This window comes from Pleurodeles waltl, chromosome 7 (genome assembly GCF_031143425.1).
Source record: "Pleurodeles waltl isolate 20211129_DDA chromosome 7, aPleWal1.hap1.20221129, whole genome shotgun sequence".
Taxonomy (NCBI): Eukaryota; Metazoa; Chordata; class Amphibia; order Caudata; family Salamandridae; genus Pleurodeles; species Pleurodeles waltl.
In genome coordinates this window covers 82,522,078-82,530,140 of record NC_090446.1, presented here as the reverse complement: position 1 = coordinate 82,530,140, position 8,063 = coordinate 82,522,078, and the positions used below count along the sequence as shown (strand labels likewise).

General features: G+C 49.9%; 1 protein-coding gene across 6 annotated transcripts in view; it reads left to right on the top strand.

The window, feature by feature from the left end:
* Positions 1-2,747: 2,747 nt before the first annotated feature.
* The window catches only part of PTPN6 (protein tyrosine phosphatase non-receptor type 6), a 191,984-nt gene continuing 186,668 nt past the window's right edge, over positions 2,748-8,063 (top strand). For 2 of the 6 annotated variants that reach the window (XM_069243042.1, XM_069243048.1), the window contains exon 1: positions 2,748-3,067. The gene's annotated coding sequence lies outside the window, so the exon portion shown is untranslated. Of the gene's footprint in view, positions 3,068-3,439; positions 3,572-8,063 lie in introns of those variants that run through there. The other 4 variants (XM_069243049.1, XM_069243045.1, XM_069243044.1 and 1 more) reach the window with 4 other exon arrangements.

Below are 8,063 nucleotides of genomic sequence, written 5' to 3'. Positions count from 1 at the left end.
CCAAATTATGTGCAAAGTGTGACTAAAGCAAGAAAAGGCGAATTATGCAGCCTAATGCGGCACATTTTGTGTTATTGTTACCTCATTGTTTTGGTTTTTCCACATGTGTAAACATTATTTGGGCAAATGTTTTAACTCATTAGTACCACTTTTGATACCCAAATACAGAAGTGTCCCTCAGAAAGTTGACCAGTTAACCTTCCCGGAGGGCCTTCTACCGCAGCCATCTGTTCCCACGGTTTACTAACCTTTGATCCGTTTCAGCTCGAAACTTTTTTTTTTTTTTAACTGAAATCTGCTGTTTATTGCATCGGATTATGGTTTATGTGGCAGCTGCCGCAAATTCATCATTATGCAGAAAACGCTGCGGACGCAAAATCGCAGTTACAGTGATCCACAAAGACAACTCCGCTAAAGTGTGTATAGGATCAACCTTCACACCACCTCCTTTGAGCAAGGTCTCCCCGCGTGCGAGGCCGCTTTCTTGATGGGCCTGGTGTGTAGTGTCCAGTTAACACCTGCCATCACCTCCTCTTGATGCTGGTAAGTCCTCACCACGGCTTCAGGTGTGGATGAGCATGTCTGACCTTCTGTGACCTGTGTGCACCTCATTGATCCTTACAGCCGGCGCAGTAACTCACTGAGCTGTTGCACTGGGATTGCGACTCGCAAGTTGGATGCAGATAGCAGCAGCAGAGCAGGTAACCCACTTAGATTTGGAACTGTGATACTTGCAGGTGATCGGCAGAGATCTTCAGCGGAGCATGGACACGCCGAACCGTCTTCCTCGGATCCAAACCAGTGACCTGCAGGTTGCTATGAGATTGCTGCAGTGGGTACATTATCTTACAAAGGTATCTTAAAGGGGTTTCAGCCTACTACATTACGTGTGCATGTCTACCTTTCCGTCTGGCTGCTGAACACGTCTGCCTTTGGCTTGCAAATCTGAGACCAGCTGCATGCACACAGATTTCCGTAAGTGGCCCTTTAACACCCTGCGCAATATTGCTGACGAATGACCTTTGGCACAGGCGCGCAGTGAGATCCCTGCACAAGGTATATAAAGATCTGTCTGCAGGAAGGAACACCGTGCTAGCTTGTTACATACGGATCTAGGCAGCAGGTACATAAACCTGCAAAGCTATCTTACTGGGAGTGGATGCTATGCCTGGCAGGTGACGCGCTGATCTCTATCCCTCCACATGAGCCAGCTGAGATACCTTATTTGCGTCGACACCCTCGTTCGTGGTTTAACAGCCCTCTGCAGAAGGCACATTATCCCGCTGAGCTGCAGTATACCGGCCAGTTGTGTGTCTTCCCAGGGGAGCCGGTTTCAGATCGCCTTTCTCTCTCTCTCCCGTGCCACGTATAATTAGTTCAGCTGGCTCTCCGCTCCCATTATTCATTAACTGGGAACGTGAGAGGAGCCGGCTGAAAAGAAGCCTGCCTTTGTCCCCGGGGCCTCGGCGGTCTATCCTTGCGCTTCAGGCGTGTGGGAACTTCCTCCTTCGCCGCCCCCTGATCTCCATAGCAATACCTGTGAGACTCGACCTGGCAGGACTAACAGCGGAGCGCGCCTTGGCAGGGCAGGCGCCGCCACTCTCCTCACCCTCCCACCGGAGGACCACCACAATAAGCCGGGCGCCAGCAGCCACCGGTGCGTCTCCGCAAACGCCGTAGGGCCCCGGCACTCACCGGTACCCCACCACAGTCAGCGGGGCGCCAGAAGCCACCTGTGCACCTCCGCAATCAAAGGAAGGCCACCACAGTCAGCGGGGCGCCAGAAGCCACCGGTGCGTCAACGCACCCGCAGGAGGGCCACCACAGTCAGTGGGGCGCCAGAAGCCACCGGTGCGTCAACGCACCCGCAGGAGGGCCACCACAGTCAGTGGGGCGCCAGAAGCCACCGGTGCGTCAACGCACCCGCAGGAGGGCCACCACAGTCAGCGGGGCGCCAGAAGCCACCGGTGCGTCAACGCACCCGCAGGAGGGCCACCACAGTCAGCGGGGCGCCAGAAGCCACCGGTGCGTCAACGCACCAGCAGGAGGGCCACCACAGTCAGTGGGGCGCCAGAAGCCACCGGTGCGTCAACGCACCAGCAGGAGGTCCACCACAGTCAGCGGGGCGCCAGAAGCCACCGGTGCGTCAACGCACCAGCAGGAGGGCCACCACAGTCAGCGGGGCGCCAGAAGCCACCGGTGCGTCAACGCACCCGCAGGAGAGCCACCACAGTCAACGGGGCGCCAGCAGCCACCTGTGTACCTCCGCAATCAACAGAAGGCCACCACAGTCAGCGGGGAGCCAGATGCCACCGGTGCGCCACCATAGTCAACCATACGCCAGCAGCCATCTGTGCGCCATCACACCCACCGTTGCGCCACTACAGTCAACATTGCGCCAGCTTCTGCCTCTTGTACAGTGCCACCACGACCGCTGCACCTCGACAGCTTCTGGTGCTTATCCACAGAGACCGGTGTGCGCCAAAGGGACCGGTACTTTACCACAGCGGATCGTGCGCCACCACAGCCACCAGTGCACCATCCGCCATCGGCTCAAAGGACAGCGATCTGCCCGAACCCAGGAGACTGATCACGTTCCGGCAGGGCCCTGAGGCCTGCGCCTCTCCACCTGGGTCATCACTGCCGTGTTGTGCACGCAGCAGCTGCTGGCACTACTGGGGACCGGTGTCAGGCACTGTTCCCGTCTGCCGCGGATGTCGGCGGTGCCCCAGCCACTGCCCAGGCCAGCAGGACCCGCTCTGATCTCATCAGGGTCCCTAACTCCGACTGCAGGGACCAGAGCGCGGGGGCTAGCGCCAGCACCCCTCAGGTGACCCACCGCGGACGGTCCGGGCCTGTGCTGTGGGAGGTGAGGCAGTGATGACGAGGCGCCAGGAGCGGTGACGCGAGAGGCCTGGAAGAGGTGGGCTCGTGGCTCCGCCCACTGGGGGCTAACGGAGAGCCACCCTCTAGGACCGCCGCAGGCGGTTCTCCACCCTGCTGGGGCGTGTCAGCGGTGCCTTGGCACCAAGGTGTGCGGGCATCGGCAGCCAATCAGGCCCGACAGGTCCGTGTGCCCCGTCTTGTCTGCTGCTCGCTTTACCATTCAGTTTACCATTTCCAGCTCTTACACTGAAGCACTTGGTCATTCTCCTTCGCTGGCTTTACTTCACCTCGTCTCTCCTCTTTTCCTTCCTCCCCCCCTTTACTTCCTGTCTCCATCGTTCTCTTTTGCCCTCTCCATATCGTCCCTTTTTTTGCGCACGCCTTCCCTAGCGCTCCCACTGTTTATAGATCCTCCCCACCAATTCTGTACTCTCGCCTTCCTTCACTCACTCTGTCATTCACACCTCACGTCTCCCATTATTTTCCTCTCCCTCTTCTCGCTCTGTCTCTCAAGAGCCTGCTGACTCGTTCGGGCAAGACCCGGCACGCCTGTCTCTCTCTCCCTGGCGAGACAGCCCGTTCCTGACAGGAATTCTGGAATCTCCCTCCCTCACCTGGCTGCCAGGCTGACTTTTAGAGAGTGAGTCACTTGGCAGGGACTCGGGGATCAGCTCTCTCACGCCGGGTAAACTGCGTTTCATAACATTTTAACGCACCCGATTCCAAGCGCTTTGCCACGCGTTCGCCTGCAGTGGATGATGACCAGAGATACTTGGCTATATAGGCGCCGTGGGGGTTGTTTATTTTCGGAGGGGCTTAAAGGGCTGGTCGTACCTTCAGGGGGGTCGTCAGGGGTGTTACACCTCCCCTAATGTATTTTGTGAAAAATATGAACAGGTGCTTTCAGTCAGCCTTGGTGGGGTGTCTGTCTGATTTCACAAGGAATTTTTGCATAACGCAGACAAAAACACACACACCCCTCTCTGTTTTGAAAGTACTCAAAATATTGGTTATTTTACCAAATATTGTGTTTTCTGTATTAGGAATCCTACCAATCCGTATTTCTCTCAATTTCCACTGGCTCGTAGGCCCGTCTCACGCACCCTGCTTGTCCTAGCATATATTTAATATTATATGCCAGTTAGATTTTCGTAAAATCTGAACCTCACACCTCCTCCGCCCCCACCCTTTCCTCCCTCAATCATAATGACCTACCTACGGCCCTGAGGGCCTTTATAGAAAGGTTTTTCGAAACGTGGTGGTTTGTTTCGGCTCTTTTTGTCATCCTGGAGGGAGTGCCGTGTCAGACCATCGGTGTCCACCCTTGTAGGGTGCCTGGCCGGAGCAGAGCAGCGGACCCGAGGTTTCTCGTCTTTAGGTCTTGCTTAGAGTCACCTTCAGGTAGACCTTTTGTTTTAAATAACAACATACTTAGTTTGGACTTTGTGTCAAATCATTGGTCATGATTGACTGAAGAAAAAAGAAAATAGGCCCATGTCACCATTTGGGGAGCAAGTCACTGCTGTAGCTGGGTACAGAAGGCCGCTCGAATTAGTGGACCTCAGTGCCAGTTTACCTGCCGCACTGTTGACAGCATGCCCTTGATTGGATGGTTTTGTTTTCGTTCTCAGTTGTCTCCTCTTGATCCAATGGTTTTGCTCCATCTTCTTGTATTTGACCCGCTGAGGAGCATTTCGCTCCTACAGTGTTCTGATTGGTGCGGGAAGTGGAAGAAAACTGGACTAAAATTCCATAAATTGAAGGTAAAGAGACGGTAGCAGAAAAGAGGTGGAGTTACAAGGGAGTGAGTAACGAGGCGAATCTCATAGGCAATTTACCTGTTTACCTTTTAACTACTCAGCGACGAAGAAATTGACAACATGGACAGATGTGATGATAATTCTGTGCTGATTAATACATTGGTCACAAACATACTGCAGTTCAGAATATCATATGGGTTAAGGCACCTGCTGCAGAGATATTTGTGTATCCAGCAGTTTTCAGGTCTGAGAACATTAAGACAGCTGTGGTGGGTAATGCTTCAGCTGGAGAAATCTGCATGCAGTCTAGTCACAGGTTTGACTCATTATGAAATAGCATAGTGGATTAAAGTGTCTGCTTCAGAGCACAGTGTGTAACACGCAGGCCACAGATTTCTAGTTTATGTTGACATCTTAGTGGGTTAGTTCTTGTGCTGCAGAGATCCTTACGTTATCTACACTTATAAGTTATAATCCTCGTAATGTAGCTCAGTGGGTTATGAACTAACATCAGGGAGCTGCTGCAGACTGCAGGGCACAAGTGTAGAACATGACCTTTTTCCCCCCAATCTTTCGTTATTTTACAGTTGTCAAAAAGGGTTCCTTTGGCTACTAACTAAAGGCATTTAAGGGCTATATACATTATCAGTGTGCTTACTCATGTAGAAATATATTATCTGAAATCTTTCTAGCTCTACATCTCTTACATACACTGTACAGTTTGTAAAACTCAAAAACCTGTCTCCAAATCATAGTTTACCTTAGGCACTTGCTGAGTGACTGGCTGAATGGCGCCGCTGCTGGATGACAGTGGTTTTACACTTAGCCCCTGGCTAGGGTGAGACTCGAACAGTAGAGTATGGATGAACCTTAAGTGTGGTGTTCATGCTGGGCCCGGGTGGAACTGAAAGTGAGAGACCTCCGTCCCCACCTGCAGCTTCCTGTTCTGAAGACAAAGCAGGCAAAGTGTGGGCGCTGCTGAGTGTGTACCGCGTCATCAAACTGCACCTGGCCTATGTGAGCACATTTAACTGGGGCTGGATCGATCCCAGATCTGGCTTCAGAACAGCTGTCAGATCGGGGATCCAGGTGGACCCCCCTCCATTCGAGTGCTGGTAGCGTCTTTCCACTGAATAGTTTATTTTCTGCACTCCTTCAAAGTCTGCGATCTCTCCCTATTTTTTCTGTCTCCCACAACCACTATCTTTTTATTTCTCCCTCTCACACTTCCTGATACCTCCCCGTCACACTATCCAACCAGCTCCCCATCCCACATTAAATATATATATTTTTTTAGGAGAGACCGCAGCTGCACCACGATGCGGGCTTCTTGCATCCATTTTTTGGTGCGCTAAGGATGCACTCCTTTTTCATTTTTTTGTTTACAATTTAATATACTGCTCCATCAAGCCAGCCTGCCGTGTTAAAATGTTAAATTGGAAGTGGTTGCCTCTGTCACAAAGCATGCGTATGTAGCAGCGCAGGTGTGCACTTTAACCTCTGGCATGACAGATTGCTACCCATGTATGCACGTTCTTTTCCCATTTGCACGTGTGTGTTTGGTGAAAACTGTTACCAAAGACAACAGCTCAGCCTTTTAAAGGCTAGCCCTATTGATTTTGCCAAAGTTTGTTTTTCTTACCTGGGGTTACATTTTGTGGGGAGATGGATAAATTGTTTGTCAGTGAGGCTTAGATGGAGTGATATTGGTCCAGCCAGTGGCGTTTGATGCTGTTGCACATACTGGTCTTGTTATTGCACCTACTAGTGGTCTTTAATACCATTAATTATGTGGTGTACTGGGCTGTGATATTGGACCTGTAAACCTATGGGCGAACTACACTAGTATCGATCATGGACAGTGTTGCTGTGAAGTGTTATTGGACCTATCTGCTGTCTTTAAAACTGTTCATTGGATGTGTTAATGTTGAATGTTATCTCATCTATCGGTGATCTTCGCTGCTACTGGTCACAGGGTGTGGTCCTGTGAAGTGTCCTTACACCTGTCATTGGTCTTTGATGCTTTTGCTTATGGTCGGGGCCACTGGAATTATGCGAATGTGCAGCTGCAGCGTTTTTATTTGCATAATTAAGGATTTGCCACATAATCTCTAAGCTGCTGCATACTCTCCAGGTTATAACAAAAAATGTTTCTAGTTAAAATGGTTCAAAAGTTACTAAAATGCAGCAGCACGTGTTGCCGCACAGCGGTAGGCCTTTGCAAAAATTGTCTAGTCTCCTTTTTTGTTGCTTATTGCTGTATTTGTATACTAAACTGGTATTAATAAAGTCCAACCAATGCCCAGACTGTGTCAATAAGTGTTAAAATAAAAAATTACTATTATAATACTTTTACAAAAAGTTCTGCCTTGCACCACATTATTTGCCTTTTCTTGCTGCCTAATTTACTCAAAATACGCACATCATTTTGCCCTCCCCTGCTGCATAGGTCCAGAGCCTTTGCTTATGGGGGATACTGTTTAATGTTATTGCCCCTACTGGTGGTCTTCAGTGCTTTTGATCATGCAATGTTACTATGCAATGCTATTGGACCATTGGGTGGTCTACCAGGAGTGTGGATCGTGGGCAGTGTTACTGTGGAGTGTTGTTCAACCTATCCACAGACTTTAGAACTATTCCATAAGGGTGTGTTAGGGTTGAACAATATTGCATTTATCAGTGGTCTTCAATCCTATAGATCATTGCTGGTGTAACTCTGGAGTGTTATTGAACCTATCAGCAGCCCTAAATGCTATTACTCTAAAGTGTTAGTGGATCTAACATTGGTTATTGGACCTGTTATTGGTCTTCAATACTAGTGATCACGAGGTGTTACAGCGGGGTATTGTTTAACCCAAAAATAATACATAGTGGGGTGTAAATGTTGAGTATTATTGATTCTGTTGACAGCCTTTAATACTATTGATCATAGGATGTTACTGTGAAGCGTTATTGGACCTATCAGTGACCCTCAATATTGTGGATCACTTGGTGTTACAATGGAGCCTTACTGGATGTCCTGAAAGCCTTTTTTAGGTCGAGCATTGCAGCACGCATGCGCTGCTTTTCCGATGTGTTGGTGTATATCTGGGCTTTTAACAATGCCCATCACTACCATTCGTTTGTGGGCTTGCCCTTCAGAAATCCTTTGGTTACATTGGTAAATGGTTTACCTTTGTCCTTCCTTGGGGAGGTTTTGTTACCGCCTTGGCCATTACCCCTGTTACATGGCTAATTGCACTTTTGCCGATAAGTTTAACTGCGAGCGAACTTCTTTTCCTTTTGTGTATCTCTTCACGCTGATGCTCATGGCGGCCGTGGCGCTGTGAATCAGCTGCCTTATGTGAAAGTGTTTAACTTTCAATTTTAAATTTATGTGGCAAGAAAGTGAGGTTAGGAGTTTATAACGCTAATAGC